Source organism: Falco peregrinus, chromosome 1 (genome assembly GCF_023634155.1).
Source record: "Falco peregrinus isolate bFalPer1 chromosome 1, bFalPer1.pri, whole genome shotgun sequence".
NCBI classification, from domain to species: Eukaryota; Metazoa; Chordata; class Aves; order Falconiformes; family Falconidae; genus Falco; species Falco peregrinus.
This window is the reverse complement of record NC_073721.1, coordinates 51,981,256-52,003,584: the sequence shown is the minus strand read 5'-3', so window position 1 is coordinate 52,003,584 and position 22,329 is coordinate 51,981,256. Positions and strand designations below refer to the sequence as shown.

The window sequence follows — 22,329 nt, the reverse complement described above, 5'->3', positions numbered from 1 at the left end:
AAAAAGACAGGTGAAGATCCATCCTGTCATCCCCCCAGTCTCCTCCTCCCAGCCGCTGTGAGATTTCTTATCACTTGCCAGCGTCTGGCTTAGCTGCAGACGCGTTACTCTTTCAACAAGACGCATGTCTTCCTCGTGAGTGGCATGAGCGCTGGGCACAGAACAAGTGCCCCCATCTCGCCAAGCTGCCACAGGACGCTGGCTTCCCCGTCCTGGGGCTGCCGCTCCCGGTGCAGCGGGTGCTGCTTGCCGCTGGGCAAAACCATGCCTCCGGCATCCTGCGCCGTGCTCTGGTCCACACGGTGGGTGAACTTCCACTGTACTTCATTGCTGTTTGTTCCTGTTTTCACACCAAATTCATTTAGTTTTGTTTCCAAATGACCTGAACTACAGCATGCACATGGACCGTCAACTAATTTAGAGCGCTTCAGCCTTATTTCTGTGATAATTTTCTTTCCCCTGCTTACGTATGCTGCTCAGCCAGCAAGCAGCAGCACCTCTGTAGCTGTTCTTCAGGTGTTAAATTTTAAAATAGAAGTATCTTCAAAGGCTCTGGTAGAACAACCAAGTATGATTGGGGGGGAGGCTTTCTCATATCTGGTTACCAGGCAAATATTCTGCTGGAAGAAAGACTTCCTTCCCCCTCTTATATATTTAATTTACTTGCTTTTGTGTGCTTTTAAATATTGGATGGATGTGGATATGACCCCCAGGTGATTCTTTTCTGCATTATACATTTAGCCTACTTGAATGCAGCCATCAAGTGAAACAAAAAGGAGAAAATGTACTTGTGTTCATTTACAAGAATGATCTTTGGATAATGTCACCCAAATATTGCTGGGTTTTTATCTTGCCTATAAAGTAAATTGGTCCCAGTGTGCAGTGAGATGCACATAAAAGTCTGAATATGAAAGTAGTATAAAATTCAGATGAGTTGTAGAACTGGCTTCAGAATTTTGAAAAAAAAATTGGAGCAGATTTATTAAGTACAATTTATGAGGGAGTTACATAGTTATTTTTTAGAGGTTTTAATCTGTGAATCTCAAATCTATTGGCACGCTGCACTTTCTCCTGCCCTTTTCACTGCTCTTTGATTGTATTACCTACCTTTTCTCCCGGGGTGTGATGAGATGAGAGCACAACTGTTCTAGATGTGTTTTGTACCACAGCACGATAAGCCACAGAGACTGATGATGAGATGATAATTCTCAAATTTGGTTGGTGGGCTGTTCTTTGAATTGCAGATTCTGCAATCACTTCATTATTTTTGTAGTTTTCCTTTTACACTGAACTTATTGGTGCTTAGAAAATATTTTCTAGTATTTTTAAGAAGCACCTTCTCCCCTTCCCTTTCCTAAACACTTACAAACTGGTGTGTTTGCATGATCTATGTTTCAGTAACTGCTTTCTAACCGGAACAATTAAGAGCTGTGAGAGGAGAGGAAATTTGTCATAAAATGTTCCAAATGGAAATCTGCTTTTATGTGGTTTCAGAACAACAATCCAGAAAGCAGAGGTGGATATACCGCAACAGTGTCACAATTCAGATAGCAAAATCCTTATACTCAATAAGTAAACATCAGGGGTTTAGGAGGGAAGTCTGGTTCTGCTCTCAGGCTGAGCAGTCCAAACCAACTATCCTTTGAGGGCACCACAAAGCTCACACAGATGATGCAAACGAAATAGCCTCACTTTACTCAAATATTTCAGTATGTTCTTCATTTCCAAAGCAGACTGCAGAAACATTGCATCTATCCACTGGTTACTGCAGGGGGAAAAAATGAATTAAATAGGGCAAACAAAGCTGAAGCTAAGCTATTATGTATTTCAGATTGCTTAGTATTTGGCATGTGGACCAAATGCTTTAGATTATAAAGCATAAGCCTTTCAGAACCTTAAGTTATTTTAAAATTAAATGGATGACAGGCACAGGTCTGCTGCATGGATTTGATTTTCTTTGTGTCTTAGCAGAAGTAGTAAGCAATGTCTGTAAGTATCTAATAAGGCTATTTTCTGCTATTATGGAGAGGTTTGCTATGAGAAACAGAACTGAGAGCGTACCACATTTTCAATAAAACAAATTGAACAGATTCTCAGAAATCTAGGTCACAGTAACAGATGACCTATACATGGTCCTAGTTTTTGATGCAACTGTCTAATCTGCTCTGAGAGTACTAGCCAGACATCATTCCTAATTGACCTTGATATTCAGTGAACAGAAAGAAAGCTAAAGCCACATGATATTTAAATCTTTAGCAGAAAAAAATATATGGCGAACCCAAACGCGTTGTGTTTTATAACTCGAATGTGTATTTGCCTTGTGAGCCTTGTCCACAAATGTGTTGATTATCTTAAAAATCTGAATTTGAGACTCCACCTAACAAACTAAATCTGAATATGAACAGCCATTTTTAACACCCAGTTCCAGAGCAGCATCCCTTGTATAACTCATTTTGTATTGCAGCTGCCCTGTTGAGAACCACCCCCCCCGACTGTCTCGGGAAGGTGTCGTGCTCTCTGGCTGGGTGAGGGCTCGCTCCTTGCCTTGCACGAGCCGGTGCGGCTGGAAGCACAGCACCCAGTGGTACCCAGGTTCCAGGCGTGGTGATTATGTAAACGGCACTGCTGAGGCTCCGCTCCGGGCTGCTGGCATGCGTGCAGCTCTTGGTGTAAGTAAATATGGGAGACTGCAGATTACAGTATGTGTGGTGGAACCCTAACCACCTCTTTTTATAGACCAGGCTGATCCTTTTTGCTCATGACATCAGATTGGAGATGTAGCATTATTTAAAGAAGGCACTACAGACTTTTACAAGAGGAAAGATGGATGTGTACTTTTGTGCTAAGGTAAAGGTAGGGTCTGCCAGTAAGCCCAAAAGAAACTAAGCAATACAGCCTTGAGTGCTCATACGGCAAGATACTTTTCAAGAACACTATAAACTGATGTAGGCTACCAAACCAAGAATCAGTAAAGGTACCACAGGAAGGTTTTGGATTGATAACCTACGGCTTGCTGCTCTTACAATGTGCCTCTCTTTGGCAAGAAACAAGTGTGTAACTTCTGAGGCTCATCACGCCTAGCGCGGGAGCCACCATCGGAACACACGGACCACGTCTATCGGGCTTTAAAAGCAGTTGGAAGTTGTGCTGTGGGGCTGCCCCTTGGGAGCTGACGGCAGCATCCCCTGGGGAGCCACATCCACACCCCCCAAGCCCCGCCATGCCCCACCATGCCCTGCCGCGTCAGCATGCCCGCCCCGAGCCTTCCCCTGCCCTTAATCGCATTTTGGCATCTCATCTCAGACAGTCTGGCTTTTTTGTGTGAAACACAGGTTTAACCGCAGGCCTCAGCAATGTCATGTTGCAAAACCAAATCGTGTACAACTGAAGGCAGCGAAGACTGAAAGCAACCTGCTGCCAAGCAGGCAGAATTCCTATTCTCAAGCTTACTGCAATATTCATTCACAGGCACGCATATTTAGGTGGCACAATTAACTGTTAATGCAGAAGGGGTTTCAGTATTGAGATGCAGCACTTCAGCGCGCTCAAAATCTGCAGTTTTATGCAACGGTCATTTGTGGTGATTGTGTTCATTTCTTTGTGTTATGGTTCAGGACAGCTGCTGACGGTTCAAACTATTTTCAGGCAGTACAGTGAAAGTAAGAATGACTGAAGTCTATTTAAAAAGGTGATGTCATCAGTCTGTATGTCCATGTTGCTTCTTATGAAAGAAAAAACCCTAACCAACCAACATGCTTTCATGTTACTCTTAACATAAAAATACCCAATTGTTGTCTCTTGAGTTCTTAATGTTGGAAACTCTTGAGTGATATCAATCAATACTGTGGTTTTGAAATGATTACAGCATCTGCTGGCTATTACTAAGATAAAGTGAAATTCTTGGGATTCCACTTTTTTTTAAAAATTGCCAAGCATACCACTAGATTTCAGCATACCTGATGCATTTTTATTGGCAACTAACCTGTAATGCAATATTATGTATTAACAAATAGTCAGATTATATACACGTTGGTCTTTTGTGTCAGTTGTGACTTCCAAGTCTGTTAGTGGTTAATAGGTTTCTTCTTTTTTGTGAGCCTTTATAAACTTTCTACTGGAATAGCCATAACTGGAATTGGAAAAACTGACTTTTTGAATTATCTTATTTCTATGTGCAGCTTGAAAAAGCCAACCCACACAACAACAGCCATCAGCATCCTTTTTGTCGCTGCATGACGGGATTATTCCCATGTCCAAGCTGAGTATGCAGATGTTTACAGGGGCGGGCTTTACCCAGACATTCTTTTTATGGCTATTTTGATTAGGCAGAAGCTCTTTTTGCCAACCTAATGGTCTGGTTTCCGTTCAAAGTGATATGCTTAAACAGGTATTCAAACTGTAAGACCCAAGTGCAAGAGCAGAATTTAACTTCCCAGCATATATGTTTTTGGTTTTCTTTGTAGGCAGCACTTTCAAAGGGTAGGTTTTAAAATCAGCCTCCAGACGAATACTGAGTATTAGCAGTCTAACAGGTAATGGAAAAGGTTGCTTTAAGAATAATACGGTCTGCAGTTTGAAAGCACTTTGTAGGTAGAGCCATCAATATCCTTAACCTTTATTAAAAATAATCCATAATGCTTTTGTTGAAAGACTTATTTTAGGTAGGTCCTTCTGGGTTTGTAAGTACCAGCAAGAAAAAAAAAATGAAAATAGCTTGATTGTAATCTAGCCTGATTCTTATCACCTAAGTTTTACTGAGAAGTAATACACCCAAGCCATTGTGCTACATCAGGAAGAGAATTAAAGGAAATTATATAATTATTCAGACAAAACTGACCCTGTGAAAAGTATTTACATTCACATTTGTATTTCTAGTGTTCTGGAATAGCAGCTGAAAATTACTATGAGTTGACTGCCTCACACAGAGGGATGTTTTGTTAATCTTACAAAGTAGCGCCTTAGAGAGGATTTTGCTTTTTTCAAAAATGGTGGTGGTTGACTCATCCAGTCTCCCCCCCACCCCCCAACGTTGCTCAAAGGAGCAATGGAATGGAGTCTATCAGCTGCCTAATAGGCTGGTGCAGAGCATCAGCATGAATCTTCGCAGGTATCTCCCAGATGCCTTAAGTAAGGAAAACAGGCCCATCTTTCAAAATTCTTCCCCTTTTTCTGAGGTCACAAGGGCTACATTGATAAAACACGCTTAAAAGCAGCAAACAGCCCAACCTTTGTTTTCTATGGTTTATGATACTTTCTATCTCTGCAGTTCATAATAAAGACCCACATTTCACAACTGCAATATATTGCAACTCTCAATTTCATTGTTTTTCCTGGGTGAAGAGAGCCAAGTCATTCCTGCTGCTCCTGTGGTGATACTTGCATGTAGGGATGCTCCTGGCTGCTCTCTTAACACTGTATGCCTGTGCATATTTTAAGCATCTTAATATCTAGTCAGACAGGGTATTCTGTCTGATGCTAAGGTGGTAGGGTAGGTCAGATTTATGGAAAAATATGGAAAACTAGGAACTGCCTAAAGCTTCCTGCTATTTGGGTGAAGACTGCACAGACTCCCACCCCTCAGCAGAGGCACCACGCACAGTGAGGGGCTGGCTTTTCATCTCATAAAACCCACTGGTTGGTTTTCTAATCTTGATAATTTCTGCTCATTGGCTCCAATCAGCAGATTAAACCCCTGTCTCTGAGCAGTCCTCATTTTAACTCTAGACCTGGGGGGGGGGGGGGGGGGGGGGAGGGGATGGCAGGAGGGAGAAAGTAGGTGAAATGGGAGGTACCAGACACTGAACATTTTGGGTTTGTTTTTCTTATTTATTATGGTATTTGCCAAGTTGACAGAACTGGATAACGTCCTCCTACACAACTGATACAGGAGACGCACGGAATGAATTTACTGACCCTTTTAGGATGAAATCAGCTGTCCAGCCTCGTCCCCTTACAGCCACCACTAAAATGAAGTCCATTAGAACACCACCACATCTCAGGCTAGACATCAGCTGCCTCAGTAATGAATCTCTGCTTTTTAGAAATGCTTTGATGTTTTCCTGGCCTCAAATTCTTTTAATTTCTTCTCCTTCCCCCCCCCCCCCCCCAAATTAAAATCTCCAGCCAGATCATGCTTCTGCCTTCCAGACACAGGGCAGTGACCGCAGCCGAAAAGTAACCATATGGACTTCATGATTTTATGTACTGTGACAATAAAGCTTTTATGACATTCTAGGTGGTTAAAAATGGCAGTAAGGCGCTCTTAAACATGGCACAGTCATGTTGCTTTTCTGAACCGGCAGACCTGCCAACAGCGCATCAAAAGCTGTAATTTCCTGTGCACTGAAGCCCCTATCTCTGCTGCCTCCAGCTTTGTGTCCCAGGGCTTGTGCCTGTGTGCTAACAAATCTCTATTGTCCAGCGGGGCGAATAGTGGCTGGGACGAAAGAATTGCTGTCTGGTTTCTATTCAAATCCAGGTAGTGGGATATATGAATGGAGTTTCTCAAACAGCCATGTGAATAACCTCTGCTCTGCGTGGCGGCTGCCAGTGCCTAACGGGCCGGACCCGTGCCCGCACTGCCGCCAGCACCGGCGTCTGAAATACACTTTTCATGCTCCTCGTAGCTTTTAATACTTATTAACTTTTAAAATATGCTATCTGGCATTCCTGGATAAAACAAGGCAGGGGTAAAGCATCCCCTTCGCAACTTTCTGAAGTTGTCAAGGAATTCGACGTGTGGCTTTACACGCGAATTGCTTTTGCCCAAGAAAGGGCTCGGGAAAGTTGGTGAACATTATTTTCTCGGAGCACACTGGGGCCCCGTGCTCATTGTGCACCGAGCCGGTGGCCAGTGCCGCGCCCGGTGGCGGCGGGGGCGGGCAGGCGCCTCGGCTGCCGCCAGCCCCGAGGGAGACCCCCGGTGCGGCAGGAGCGGGGCACCGCCAGCCGGGGCGGCTCTGCAGGCCCTGGGGCGGGTTCTGTGGGCCCCGATGCTGTCGGTAATTCCCGCGGAGCGCCCGGTGGCGGCCAGCCCCGCCCGCAGGGCAGCGCCCGGACCCGCCGAGCCTCACACACACCCCTCCCCCCCCCGCCGCCACAACAAGTCGCCGGTCGCGACACCGGCCGCGGAGCGCTCGCCCCCGTCTGCCGCAGGTGCCGCCGGGGGAGGCCCGGGGCGGCGGGGCCAGACAAAAGCGGGACCCGGGGGCAGCTCCCTCCGCCCGTCCCGCGGGGCCGCCGGTGCCGGGCGCTGCCGCCGCGGGGCGGGGATGGCGGGGCCGGGGCTGCCCCCCTCCTTTGTGTCCCCGTCTGGCTCAGTTCCTCCCCGCCAGCCCTCGGGCCACACGCGTGTCTGGTTACCGACCCAGACCCGGAGCAACTTCCAGCGCTGCGGAATCGCTCGAGTTTCTCCTTCTTCTGCGGGGCGGGGGGGCACTGCCGCCTGCTCCCCCCGGCCCACCCCGGCGGCGGCAGCGAGCCGCTCCCTCCAGCTGCCTTACATTAGCAGATGTATATATTAAAAAAAAAAAAGCTTCTGTTCGGAGAACAAAGGAACACGTGCAGAAATGAGACTGGAAAAAAAAAATACATAAAAATAACCCGCCCCTGGCAGCGCGGCAGGACGTAGGGCGGCCCCCGCCCCCCCGGCGGCTCCCCCGGCGGCGCCAGCCCTCCCCGGCGGGTCCCCGGGATGGAAGCCTTACCTGCGGGGCGGCGCGCTCCGGGGAAGGCTCCGCGCTCGGCTCGCTCTCCAAAAAAGTTGCCGCCGGTGCGGGCGGGCCAGCGGCTCACCAGGGCCGGCAGCGCGGCCTCGGCTCGGCCCGGCCAGGCGGCGGAGTTGGGTGCCGGGGCCCGCCGGGTCCCCCCGCCGGCCGCGCAGCGCCAGCCGCCGCCGCCCCCCGCCCCGCTATATAGGGCCCAGATGACGGGCAGGGGCGCAGCCGGTCATGTGCGCGCTCCGGCGGCGTCGATTGGCTGTCCCGGCGCGGGAGCGCCTCCTGATTGGGCCGCGCCCGCGCACCGGAGGGCCCCCCCGGCGGCGGAGCGCAGGCCGGGCCGCGGGGCCGCTTGTTTGGGTGCCGGGGTGTCTGACGGGGCCGCCGCCGCCCGCTGCCGCCTGCAGCGCCCGACGGCAGCGGACCGGGGTCCGGTGCGGCCGGCACGCACACCTCCCCACCCCGGTGAAGCGCATCGCTTCAGCCCCGCCGTGGAGCTGTCAGCCCCGGTCCCGAAGAGCACGCTCGGGGGTGCCCGGCCCCGGGGGGCCGCGACCCGTTCCTCAGCGCCGCCCGGCCGCGCCTGCCGCCCCCCGCGGGCTCAGCCCGGCCCTGCTGGGCCACCGGGCAGCACCCCGGCCCGCGCCTGACCCGGGGGTCACTCCGCCAGTGCGGGCCGCGCCGCCTTTACACGGCGGGGCGGGGGCTGCGGCGGGCGGGGCGCGGGGGGACACCGCGAGGACTGTCCCCCTGGGGCGGCTGGCCGGTCCCCGCCCCATCCCGCCGGCACAGCTGCCTGGGGACGGTGTGTGGCAGCCCGATGACAGCCGGTGACAGCCCAGGGACGGCCCGGTGATGTCCAGTGACAGCCCGGTGTCAGCCCGGTGATGGCCGGTGACAGCCTGGTGACAGCCCAGCGGCCTCGCAGGGCCCCGTTAGCGGCAGCGCTGCCGGCGGGGCGCGGCGGGAGCAGCCCTGGCCACTGCTGCAGGGCCGCCATGCGGTGCCGAGGACGCAGTCCCCAGGGAGGCCACCCGCTGATGAAAGGGTCCTGCTACGTTTGGACTAACGAAGGGCAGAGGTGCTGCCAGGCCTGGCCAGTGCCGCGTCCCCGTGTCACAGCAGCACCGCAGCTCACCGGGTGGCTCCAGAGCTGCCGAACGAGGCCGCACCAACTCAGTAAAGTGTTTTCAGTGGCAACAAGAGACCATGGAGATGAGTGGGGAGAAGTTAACGTACTTGCCCTATCTTCTCATTCTCATTCTTTTACAGTCTTTTTAGTCTGCTTTTGGTCCTTGGCCTTTTCTCTCCTCTCTGAGGACATTTTGACACAGGGAGACCAAAGCAGTGGCCTGCCTCCGGGGAGTGGAGGCAGGGCTGGGTGGTTCCTGAGGTGCCTTCCAACCAATGGAACATGCACCATAGGAAAGGTTCTCTTTCTCTGACATTCTGTCTCTGTTTCTCTTCTGCTGCTGTTAAAATGCTTTTAACAACGCCTGCAATAACCCACTGCTGGTGCCGGATTCCTCTGCTTTGGATCTTTGGCAGCCCCAGTGCCCCGGGGCCGGGGCACACGCTGGGGAAGCTGCAGGTGACAGGTCGAGAGGAAGGTGCGGCGGCAGCAATGTGGTTCATGCCCCCTTGTTGATCTGGCAGAGCCTGGGTTTGTTGAGCATTTTTGGATGTGTCACGATGCTGGCATTAGGAGCCCCTCCTGATGGTAGGTCAGAGGTCCCTCCAGGCACGCTGGGCATGGATTTCCATAGAATTCACCCTCGAGAGCTGGATGAATGCAGAAATGGAAAATGAAATTAAAAAAAAAAATAGTTACATGGAACTCATCCAAAAGGAAGCAGTTTGTGGAGGGAGGAAAAAAGGTTAATATGGTGCTTTAAGGGTGACCCAGGCTCGTATCAGTGTCACGCAGCTGCTACTGATGTGGATGAAGAGGTTCCCACCTCCTTGTTGTGAGTGTGAAGGAGATAGCTCCTATCTGCTGTCTGTTCTGCCCACAATAACCATTCTAGTAACTTCTCCAGTTTCCAGACAGCTTCCTTTCTGCCTCCCCTTTCAAAGATTATCTTCGCTTCTTGAGTCACTTGACAATTCTTCTGAAATGTAGTTGATGCTGTTGTTAAAATACATCTTCTTGTGCTTGCCGGGGTATGAATGTGCTTCTGAGTGGTCAGTTATGGGTCACATTGGCTGAACAGCATACGGTATCTTTGATCCTATTTATGAAAAAAAAAAAGAAACTGTAAGAGTGTCCTTGAGGGTAGTGTGGTCCTTACAAGCCATCTCAACAGCTACTGAACTCTAGGAGCTTTTACAGACTCCCATGCATGGCTTCATAGACCTACTTCCCAGATCCCATATGGTAGCCAAGTAATGAAATCGTTTTTGTTTAATGTAATATCCTTGTGTTTTCTGCTAATGCTTTATTCTTAAGACTTGCTTTAAAAAAGCAAACAAGTGGGGAAAATTGTACTGAAGATCATTCAGGTCTATAGCCTAGCCTGGATTCCAGCCTAGTGCTCTTGGTATGTTAGAAATCCTGAATTAGCAGTTTTTCAGTGCTGTCTGCCTAACACGAGACTGTGATAATTTTAAAACTTCGGCAACTACGAGTCAGAAGTCCTCTGGTAAAGCAATTTTAAGATCTGCAGAAATAATATGGAAGTCCTGAAATATGCAATGTTAGGGTCTAGAAGAAGGAACAGTGTTTTGGCGCAGTGTAGAAACGTAATCGTATGTCAGTCTCCAGATGCCTCTTTCTGTCTCCTGTGTCAGAGGGGGTCTGCAAATGGTTAAGTTACATGAATATTTTGAGGCCTGTCCTAATTATATTGCTCTCATTATCAAAACACTAGGTCCTGTTCAGTTGGATGTACATTACGATGACTAAATTAGAACCGCATTTCACTGAATCTATGGAAAACATCATTTCCCATCGGGAAACGAACTGCTGGAGCAGTCGTGAAGAACAAGCTCCCCAGGCAAGGGCAGCGCAGCCAGGGATGTTCTGCTGTGGCTGTTCCTGCAAGCAGGAGCTGGGCCCTGCAGGACCCTGTCAGTGACAATGGGGCTGGGAGGAGGAGGTGGGGGGTTGACCCAGTTTTCCACCCTTACGCCATTTTACAGTGCTGTAATCAACTTTGTGTGATATTTTGCTGCATAAAATTTACCCAAGTCAAAAGGAAAAAGCAATGGAGGTCTGTTGAGGCATCTGAAAGTGGGGTAATGCCGGCACTCCCTTGTGCTTCTCCCAGTTATTCTTGAGTCTTTCTGGCAGTTCCTGTCTTGGAGAAAGGCGGTGACAAGACAGGGGAAGGAGGAAAGAAAAATCTTCCAGTGAGTTTGCTCAGATCCAACACACTTGACCCAGACGGGCAAGCATCTGGGTCACATGTGTCTCATTTCACTTCATACCGTAAAGCCCAGCAAGCTAAGAAATGGGGGCTTAAATGATAGATACTTGTTTTTTCCTTCCCCTATATCATCTTTATTGTAGCTACAGAGAAACTCAGAGCATTAATCTGAGCGTGGGCTTTTGGGACTGTTTGGGACCTGCTGCTGGTTGGTAGAGAATCGCGTTCCTGGCTGTGCTTCTGATGGGTGCTGGCGGCCCCGTCACTGTAGTGGCATCAGGGAAGGCGCAAGACTGGCTTAGTGTGGTCATCGTGCACAGTGACGTTAGCTTTGCTAACAGCTGAAGCATGTGTGAGAAATGTGGGAGCAAGAGTATGTAGAAACGAGAGAGTTGGCTCTTAGCGGAGACACAGTTTGACAGGGGGGTGAAGAGAAAGCAAAGGGGCTTAACTGACAGAGATGCCTTCAGGCAAATTCATGATGATACAGTGTTTTACTGTCCGTTCAGTGGACTCATTGCATTTTATTAAAATGTTACAGCAGCCCTCAGTGCGAAGGCCAGCACTTCTTTTACTCTAAAGTAGTTCCTGCAGCTGAGGGCTGTGCTGAGCCAAGTTCCTGCTGCTCCATATGGGGTGGAAGTGCCATCCTTTTGGTAGTGTGGTATGAGGTCCCAATCGCTGGTTTTCCTTGCTCTTTGTTTCTGAAGAGTGTGAATTAAGTCGTGCCAAACCAAAACCCAGTAACTGCGTGAGCCGATCCTGGCTCTGACAGAGGAGCCTGGAGTTCTGCACCGCACAACCTTGCCTCTTCCAGTGACATGCTGCGTAGCCCTGCCCTGGTCAGACCAGCCAGGCTCTTCCTACCCCTCCCCACTGCTGTTCCTCTTCCCTTCCTTGGGTGATTGAAAGGTGTCTATTGCTGAGTTCATTCAGGCAAGACTGAAACAAATTATTTAAGAAAATAGTTTGGAAAAAGTTAATTTGGGTATGAGAGGATCAACTGAGGAAACTGTTTCTACTTGTACATGCTTCTGCTAAGAGGGAAGGAAGGAAAGGCTTGAAAATAAACCTTGTTGAGCCCATTTTTGGGAGTTATTTTGTATGTGCTCTGTCCTTTTGGTAGCTGTCATTACTTAAATCCATCTAACTCGATGACGAAGGAAGGAGATTCAGTTTGAGAGCAAATTCAAAGTGAAAAGATTTGGCCAGTGCCATGATGGAAGGGGTAAGTGTAGGTAGAATGTGATTAAACAGAAGTATTCTTGGTATTAAACACACAGTTCAGAGGCCTCTACTTTAACACTCTTTGCAGTCTTATTTAAAGCTGGCGTTGTACCTCTTTTGCATGAGAAAGGAAGGAGAAAATTTATTTTTAAAAAATCAGCATGATGCTGAGCGAGATAGAAGTCATTTGACAGGATTGACAGAGATTTATGAAGACTCGCCACAAAACTTCAGGCGCAGCATCAGGGAAAGACCATGTCAGGAAGGACACTTGAATTTGCAGTGGGTAGGCTGAAGGAATTGTCCCTGCTAGCCCTGTCAGCAGCTGGCCACTCTTCGGGCACCGTGGCCGGAGCTGCCCGGCTCTCCGGGGGCAGCAACTTACTGCTGGCATCCGGACGCTGTGTGGGAAGAGACCTGGCGGCTGCCTTTCCCCTGCTGCATCATGCAGGGGGCAAGCAGTGACAGGCAGCAGTGGATTTCGTTTTTGCTTTTCTGTGCGTATAGTTTCCTCTCTGCTTCAAAACCTCATTTAAAAAAAAAAAGTAGCCTGTAAAAGTGGGATTGCACAGGTCTTCCAAAGTATTCGCGTTTACTACCAGTAACATGCATTCTGAACACAAACCAGCATAGCATGCCCTGCTACGGTGCGGCGCAGAGACAGTTGTGCTGCATGTTGTGCAGAGTCCATTATCCTCCCAACACCGAGTGCCAGGGAGCAGCCTGAATTCTCTCACTCAGGGAGCAAACAAGAGGGGAAAAAGAAGGCATAAGACCAAAACCAAGCAACAAGTCAGTGGAAAAGCCAGAAACGGGGTCTGCTAACTGTGCATGTATTTGTTTATTAGGGTATGCTGCCAGTATTAATAACAAAAGAATTGGCTCAGTTTCCACATTTCAGCTATGAAAAATGCATGTCTATATTCTTGTAATCAGGGGAGCACTTGTACTCAAAGAGAGGAACGCTGCAGGTTAGCACTCCGACAGTGTCCCTGTGGCTGTCTTTTTCTCGGTGGCTGTCACCTTCTGTAGTCATCAAGTGGATAAAGAATTTTTGTCATGCTGCTTCATGAATGAAGTCTGTGCTCTTAAAGAGCATAAGAATTAGCTCTGAAGTATGCATTATCACAAAGCTGATGATGTTGAAAATCATAAAAACTAAAATACACTTTCACTCTGTTTTCCATTTCTCTTATCACGACTCTGAGGAGGTACAGAGTCTGGTTTTAGTTTGTCATGCTTTTTTTTTTTTTCCTGGCTGCTGCTAAAATGCTTGGGATCGTGGAGAGCTACCAGCCCTTTGCTTTTAGCATCATTCAAAAACCTTCCATTTAGAAACCATTCTGATATCTTGAGTTTTTTTTCTTCGTCTTTTTTTAACTACTAAGGAAATTTGCATGAAAATGGAATCATTGTTTCTGAAGAGTTCCATCTGCTCCTGCTGCTTATTCTGTAGCTGAAGTCATAATCCTCTGTTTGTGAAATTTCCCATTGAAGAGATTTTTGGCTTGTTACAGTTTCAGCACAAGATTTCAGAATGGAGGAAATATAGATGCTTCACCTAGGAAAAAAAAAAAGAAAAATCCTGGAGATGACATCAGAACTGCAAGTGCATCTGCAGTCAATAACTGTAATTCTGTAGGGACTGAGTGAATAGGGAAAAGGACAGTAAGTGAGGTGTGCAGGGCTTGGGGTGGGGAAAAACATGTTTCCTCGCAAAGCCAGAGCTTTGGCTGGGTGTAGTGAAGGAATAATAATTTTCTGGTGGGCTCAGTATGTTAGGATTTCTTTTGGTCAAAGTCAAAGGTCAGGGTTGATTCGGGGTAACGGGGATGCTCAGACCCACTGGAGAGAAACGAGCAAAGTCCCTTTAAAAGAGCTTTAGCCAGAAGGGAACTGCCAGGCTTCTCCCAGGCACTTAGGGGCATCCAGGCTGGATTTAGCCGCTCTCACAGCCCTGCATCGACTTCAGAGGAATATTCTGCAGCCGAGAGCAGGATCTCCTGTTGTTCTAATTCCTTCTCTTCCCCGGCTGTACGCGTTTCCCGTACATTGATGCACAGTGCCATGCTTGTGTGTGCCTGCATGTAAATGCTGAACACATTCTTCCAGTGGAAGCCATAGGAAATGGAGAATCCCGTGGGCTGGGAGGTGACACTTGTCCTGCTAGGACCTCTGTCGCTATGCAGAAATACTGCAGGAAAGTGGGTCAGGGCAGGCAGCGCTGGGAGCAGCCGCACGCCGCAAACCCACCGCAGCAGCCTGACAGCTCCCACCGGCCGCGCCAGGAGGGCAGCGGGGCACCGCGGGGCCCGAGCGTGGACGGACGGCGGTGACGTGCGTGGCTGCAATGAGCCTTCGCTCAAAAGATATTCTGAGAGAATTAGTGACCTCATTTTGCATCCTCATTTACAGGATTGTTTTGTGCACCACATGTGGTATTTGTGAACAACATTGCATATGTATGAACTAGGCTGTGCCTTGGAGTCGGTAGTACGCATTTCTGCTCTGGAAAGACAATTAATCTCAACCATTTGGCATTTTCGGTATTAATTACATTGTGGTGTACCCCTGTGTGCAGTACCTGTGTTTGAGGGCTGCCATATTAACCCTTCCCGGTACTAGCAGTTCCCAGAACAGCCTTCCCACCTTCCTCACTGCAAACTGGGGTCACACACTGCTCCTGCTCGACCCCTGCACTCTGGCCCGTCTCATTCCCCATGGGATGGCTATGATGCCATGTCCCTACTTTTCCCAAGCAGTGTCACATGCGCGCTGCTCTGACACTGCAGCGGTGGGAGGTGGCTGGACGGGTCACGTCCCATGAATGCCGTGCCCTGGCCAGACCCTCGCTGGGCTGCCCACGTGGGTCCCTCGCTGCGTTGTTCTACCTTCTCCCTGCTCGTCGGCTGCTGAACTCTCTACCCCTTGTGAAATCGCTCCATATATTATCCCTTCATAGAAGCTGGCTCCTGGAGGTTGTTAGTCCACAGCTCGCTCTGCAGCTCAGGCACAACCCTTAACAGTTTTTCAACTTTGTATACAGATCAGGTATATAATTTACCTCTTTAGGGACAAAAGATAGCTGATACCAACAAATCTGCATGCTTTGCATGCAGTTGTGCTTTGTAAGCTCCACAGGAAACATACTTAGCTAAACAAAGTCGTAATTATGTGCACCTTCCTACCTCTGTTTTCTTGCTGTTCTCTATCACGTTGGCACTCAAGTACCAGTTATTTAGGAAAGCTCGCCATGTATGCCTCGTCCCAATCAGCCTCTTGCTCCCCTGTTGCCGGTTTCTTTTTCTGCTCCAGCTTCTATCTGTCCCTGGCCTTCAGAGCCTTTTACAGAGATAATTTAAGTCTTCTTGTCAGGTAAAGCCTGGAGCTGGGTGAGGCACGGCTGGGCTGCTCCCCGGGGGGGATGGAGTTCAGCTGGAGGAGGCTGTCCTGCTCTGCCCAAGGGCCATCTTTTCATCCGCAGGGTCCCACTGCATGCACAGCCCTTACCCGCTAACAGCTCCGTGTAGTGCTCCCTGGCATGGTGCCTTCCGGAGCTCTGTCTGGAGCCGGGAGAAGATGTGCAACCTCCCGGCTCAAAGCACAGCTCTCACGCCGGCGGTTACAGACCCTGGCATCCCGCAAAATTAATTAGTTGGACGCAGATTGCAACAGTAGATATTGGCAGAGGATAATGGACTGTATTCTATGGATATTGAATGCTTTTAGAGGAGAAGCTAGTACTGCACTTCAGGCATAAAGAAATAGCAGCAAATTTATACATAGATACTGTTCTGAAAAAATGTAAGAACATCACTTCTTCACAGGGGAAGAAGCCTGTGCAAAAGCTTGTTAGAAGTGTTGATACCTTCATTTTTGAGGAAGGCTCTTTCCTTTACCTGACAACCATGGGAAAACATAGGCATTTTTCAGATACGTTTCGCTTGCTAACATGTTGGTTTAGTTTTTTGGTTTGTTCTGTACTGGAGGTGAGGCTGTGAGCTCGGCTTGTTTCTCAGGCAGTGCTGTGGCTTTTCTGTTTGTCCTCAAGAGCCAGATAGGAGACTGCCTATAAAACCGTGCTTGAGCTGCAAGAGCATGTAAACATTGTGCAAAACATAGGTGTGCATATTGTTGTTTGCATATAACTCCTTTGTTTTTCCTTTTAAATTTTTTTTCATTTTCCAGTTCTGTGTGCAGAAACACAGCAACTCACATGTATGACCCAAGTACCAATTCTGCACGGCTACATCTAAGTTATAAATGAGACTAGAAATTACATGTAGCTCTGTGATTTAATTTTCTCTGACATATTGAGTCTATGTTTTAGCCTACAGAACTCCACAGCTGTGCCCTAATTCTCTTTTCCTTGTGATCTCAACATCGCTGCCTTTTAAGGCATTGCTATTCTTGGATCTCAGCAGGACACCATGTTAGACTGTCACCCTGCACTCGCTATATTGCCATTGCATAAAGCAGCTTCTGCCTGGACTTCTAGCTAATATGTGTGAGGAAAAGTTTGGAGCAATTTAGTGGGTGGATGAGACTAGATCAGTGTGCTTTATATTCTACACGGTAGTGTGCAGGAAGGTGTGGGTGTGGCGATTCCTCTGGGATTGCTGTCTGAGGGCATAAGGAAAATGTTTATGTTCTGTTACAAATAATAAGCAAGGTTTTGGTGAGACTCCTATCAGGGATGACAATCCACGCAGGAAGAAGTGGATGTCTTTTTTGCTTGAAATAGGGGTGTTGCTGCCCTCTGGGTATTTATATTCTGTTTTGTTAAGTGGCATTTGAATCTATAGAACTCTATGTGGCTAATTCTTGATTTAACCAAATATTGACTGTGTTTCAATTCCAGTGCGGCCTTCATCTAACATCCTGCATTTCCTCATATAAATGTAGCGCAAGCACAGTTTGCTAAATCTGGTGTAGGAACTTGCTAGATGTGATTTAGCCTGTTCTAACACACGGTATGCCACCCTCGCTGTGCTCAGATATGTGAATCTGATTGCTGAGAGCCTCTCTTGTGAGCAGCAAAGTCTGCTTTCTGTAGTACGTGTGCTGCAAAGTCATCACAACACAGCACAAACAGCCCCGTCTTTTCTGCTGATAAGATGCCTGGTGGTGAGCACTGGGAGTTTTTTGTTTGCCTTGTTTTCAAGATAGATGATAAAAACACTAGTGCAGTTTTTAATTTTTAACTTTTGGAAAATGAGTTGGCTTATCTTAAATAAGCAATGTGAAAATATAATACGATTGGAATTTCAAAAATTTATTGCCAAAATCCAGGAACGGTTGTTGGGGCAGGTAATTTTAATTTCAAATCTGAATCTTACATGTTTTCTCTAAAATCATCTCCCATTTCTTACAGCACCTCGCATTGGAGAGGATCCCTCAGGCTAAACCCGGGTGCGCTGCATCCTGGGACTATTTATGGAGATGGCTGCCAGGCAGTGAGGGCAGAAGGCAGTGGTGGAAGGGCAGGAGTGGAAGGGCAGGAGTGGAAGGGCAGTGGTGGAAGGCAGTGGTGGAAGGGTGGCAGTGGAAGGGCAGCGGTGGAAGGGCAGGAGTGGAAGGGCAGTGGTGGAAGGCAGTGGTGGAAGGGTGGCAGTGGAAGGGCAGTGGTGGAAGGCAGTGGTGGAAGGGCAGCTCTGCCTGCCCTGCTGGCCATAGCTCATGCTGATGCACTGCCACAACCATGTCGCCAGTGCCACTGCTTCTCGGCCCCTGGGCGGAATGGGGAGGGTTGGTTTGCTTTAGGTAATCTGCCAGTTTCACATTCCCAGCACAGCAAGACTAGTAAACCTGGGGTAGGAGCAGTGGGTGTTGTGACATTTTAGTGTTTCTCTTGAGTGTGCAGCGCTGGCTGTAAAGAGGATGGTCATTTCAGCAGAGTGCAGCTTAGGACACGCTTAATGAGGGGAAATCAACCCCCCTAATTCAGGGGCTGTTGTCCCTGGGCAGTCATGGAGAAAGGTGGATTCCTTCAGCAGGCAATTTAGAAGCATCTGTTACGAAGTAATCACTGTCCTAACTTGGTTTTCCTCTGAGTACCAGGTTCCTGCACAAGGCATTAAGGTCCCTGACTTCTGCCGGGCAGCTGCGTCTGAGACAGCTGCTGGAAGAGATGCTGTTCTTTGCCGGCTGTACAGGGAACTTGGAGCCTCTCCACTTGCAAGGCATAAAAGCTGGAAATCTCTACGGTCTTGGCTCCACGTCTGGTGGTCTGTCTCTTTTGGTCCCATACAGACACACTGTTTCAGTAATTTACTTAGGCATTAACCTGCTTGTGCTATTAGATGTCATGCAATATACTAAATATTACTAAATTATTACTAAATAGCCACATATCAGCTGTGCTCCAACACAGCATCACCTCAGGCTCCTGCTTTTCCAGTTTGAAATGGTTTCCACATCATTTTGGGATCTGGTGAAAGGAAATGTAGGACTTTGAAAAGTCACTGAGCCTTTATGGACCTGGTCCCAGATCCTACAGAACCTCATGGCAAAGGCCAGTCTTGGGCTGGTTTCTGTTTAAAATCAATGGCAAAGCAGCAAGAGCTCCCCGTGAGCATCTCTACATCTTTGAGGGTACTTCATTGAGGATGGTTTAATTTCTCGCCTCTGGGATCTATTCCCCAGGCAATCCGTCCAGCAGTTTCCAGCTGGATCCAGGGGTGTATAAATTGTATAAATACCTGGATAGGCTTAAAATGCTCTGAGCTCTCTCCTCAAGATAAGCCTCTGCCTGGACTGTCAGAAATCAGCTAATTAACCCTGGATGCTCTAGAAACAATTTGCTGGATAACTTGTATTTGCAAATTGCAAGTATGTGTATTTGTTCAAGCACAGTCTGTGCTACTTGTTGCCTTTAAGGTGTAGCTGCCACTAATTTCTTCTGATGATGCAGCTTCTCCCCCAGCAGACCTGGCTAGAGCTTCCAGGCCGGGATACTGAATACTGTGGTGCAGTAACGATTTTACAGACATCTTCAGAAGTGAATTGCAGATATATAAAAATAAAATAAAAAAGTGAACAATGATGGAAGCATGCTGTTGGTAGTGGAACCTGTTGGGGAATTCAGGATGTGGTATAGGATTATGGTTGAAAAGGACAAATTAAAAATATAAACCACTTTCATGCACCCTGAATTCACAAAGGCCCCCAAAACATCTGTGTTTGTTCTGAGAAGAAATGTAAAGGCCAAGAAACCCTCCTGACGGTGACAAACTGCGTAAAGGGAAGCCATTTGGCTTTGCTGCCAGCACTGCATTTCAGAGGACGTGGGAGACTGATGGTGGTGGTCCGAGTTGCGTTGGACATGGAGAACTGTTTTAAATAAAGAATTAAAAATCTTTCTCAAAAATAAATATAAATTTTACTTAAGGGGGGAAAAAAAGAGTTAAAAAGCAAAAAGGGTTAGTTTTAGTATTTGTAAATTGTCGTTTGCCCTGCATCTGCCAGGCCATTGTCTGAGACCAGGCTGGGGCTTGCAGGGAGCCGACCCAGTGCAGCCGACCCAGCGCAGCCCTGCTGATGTTTGGGTTACCTTCTGCACGGGGGCACCACGGGAACACTGCATTGATTTTAGATACACTATTAATACAAATGTGAGTGAGGTCACAACAATTGGTCATTATTATTGTTTGGCTAATGGACATCCCAGGTCTGCTCAAACAGCTGTATTAAAAAAATAAGTTGAGAAATAGATATGAAAAAACGAGGAAGGAAGAAAATAATCACTTTACAAACCAAACAGTGATGCCAGCAAAAAGTGCGCTTCTGGATCTTGCAGGAATGAAGCCTGGAGATGGTGGTGGGTGCCCACCCTCTGCCCGCCCATCCCCACGAGCACACAAAGGCAGAGCTGTGAATGCTGCCGTCCCACTCGGTCCTGCCGCTTCCACTGATGGGGTCATCCGGCGGCACATAAGGATTTAGGGGCTCTACAGAAAGGCATGTTGTGAGCAGACTGGTCTGGTCCTGGATCCATGGGTCCCTTCTATGTTTAGATGCCGTAATGAGACAGGCTTTTGTGGTCAGGGCTGCTGACAGGAACTGAAAAGGAGAAAATAAAAATGTGCGTGGGGAAGTGTCATGGGAAGAGCTTTCCACAACATTCATGAGCTCTTAATGTCCTGAGGTCAAAGTTAGGGGAATTCAAAGAAATAAAATCTGTTGGATGGCTGTGACAAATCATAGCATTGTTATATTACATTTAATATATTTTAATTGACTCTGGGTTTGTCCCCCATTGGTTTTACAGTGCTGTCATCTGGAAGACAAAATACAGAGCTATGCTTTCCCAGCAGAGCAGTGCTTGTTTCTATACCAGTTGTATCTAGAAGACTAGACTTTGTGTGAACTGGATAATTACCCTGTAAATGAACCAGAGCGAATGTAAGTTTGTGAAGGATCATCTAATGTGAGTAAAATATTGACTAGCTACCAATTAAGTTAGCATGAGGCTGGATCATGTGGAAAAGAGCATGTGAAGATGTAGTTAGACTGTGTTGTGAGACATAACGTGCACAGGGATCAACTTGATACCCAAAAAATTAGTTCCACCATGTGGAATAAGTTCTTGACTCCAGAGCAGACACTTGGCACAGCGCAGATCCTCTGCTGCTTCAGCCGGGGAAGTAGCTGGTAATTAGAGGCTCATCTTCTGTGAATCAGACACAAAAGAAAATGAGGGCACATTTTTTGAATGGGCTTGAATGAAAGCAGAGGGATATTGCACTGAGAGAGTCTTGGTTTCTTCTCCAGGTTTGGAGAAGTGTGGTGTGTCATGCTTCCTTCTGAAGCGCCACTGTCGGTGCACCCCGCTTGCTCCTCTTCCTGCCCTCAGCCAGTTTGGTGGCTGTTGGGGCTCTTGTTGGCAAGATGACCGCTTTTCTCAGTTTTGCCTGCATTCCTCCCCATTTGTGAAATTAAGGGAAATTCCTTAGTACACAGAAGACCCTGTTTGCCTTTGAGCTACCTAGTTATGTAGAACAGCGTTGTGACTACAGGAATTTCATCCTGAAAATGTGTGGCAGTCCTGGGGACTCGTGTTACAAACAGCCAGTTGTAGCTGTTACCGATATGTAGTAGCTTTCCTCCTCAAGCACATTATCTTATTACCATAGATTTAAATATTTGATTTACAAAATGTTGCTGCCTGATACTCCAGCAGTATCATATAAGACACATCACAATAGATACTGACTTTAAAGATTGTTTTAAATGGCTTTAATACAGACAGAGGTCAGAAAAGGCAAGATAACAGCAAAAGAGGCTATGTCAAAAAGTAATTAGAGCAGGACAAATGGATTGTGCAGGCATGTCGAAGGCTGTTATTTCTGTAGGCAGTGAGTAGGAAAGGTGTTAATGTAATGTGACAGATCTGGAGCAAAAATGAGGGTGCAGCGAAAACAAATAGGAGCTGACCAATGGAATGGTTTAAATTATGAGGTTTGCTTTAACATAATTTGATTACACATGAAAGAAATGTTTAGTGTAGTTTCTTTGAAAACCTAATTGTCTTAAATACTGCATGTTCGATTCAGTCTTTACACCCAGAGAAGCAGTCCCGCACTGTGGCAGCCTCGCTATCTGTCAGTAATAAGCATGTGAATGCTTTGGCCTGTGTAGCTTCACAAATGGAGAGGAGGATGGAAGATTTTTTTCCCTAGTGTCAGTCTAGTAAAATTGGCTCTTATTTGCAGTCACGTACATCTTAATTTGGGGCCTCGTGCTATCTGGGGTGGGTGGTATCTGGGGCCGAGGAGCTGCTGGTAGCGATGATGTGACAATTGAGAAACTAGTTTATCAGAAGGGAAGGACTAGGGTCGGCTGTAGCAGAAGGAAGATGGGAAGGAACAGTTATTTTTTCGGCACCCAGCTCTTGCCCTATTCAAAAGTGAGAGCAATATTAGGAGGATATACTATGAATATTAGAGGAGGATAACAATGCAGAAGAGCCCCGGTTTTCCAGACTGCCCCAAAGGAGTGGGCAGAACACAAGGATT

The 22,329-nt window shown here is 47.7% G+C and overlaps 2 protein-coding genes across 3 annotated transcripts in view; one reads left to right on the top strand and one right to left on the bottom strand.

The window, feature by feature from the left end:
* Positions 1-7,887, bottom strand: part of OLFML2A (olfactomedin like 2A) — a 51,278-nt gene extending 43,391 nt beyond the window's left edge. Inside the window, exon 1 of the mRNA XM_055800307.1 lies at positions 7,707-7,887. The gene's annotated coding sequence lies outside the window, so the exon portion shown is untranslated. The remainder of the gene's footprint in view (positions 1-7,706) is intronic.
* The window catches only part of NR6A1 (nuclear receptor subfamily 6 group A member 1), a 98,129-nt gene that overhangs the window by 34,697 nt on the left and 41,103 nt on the right, over positions 1-22,329 (top strand). The gene's annotated exons all lie outside the window — the stretch shown is intronic.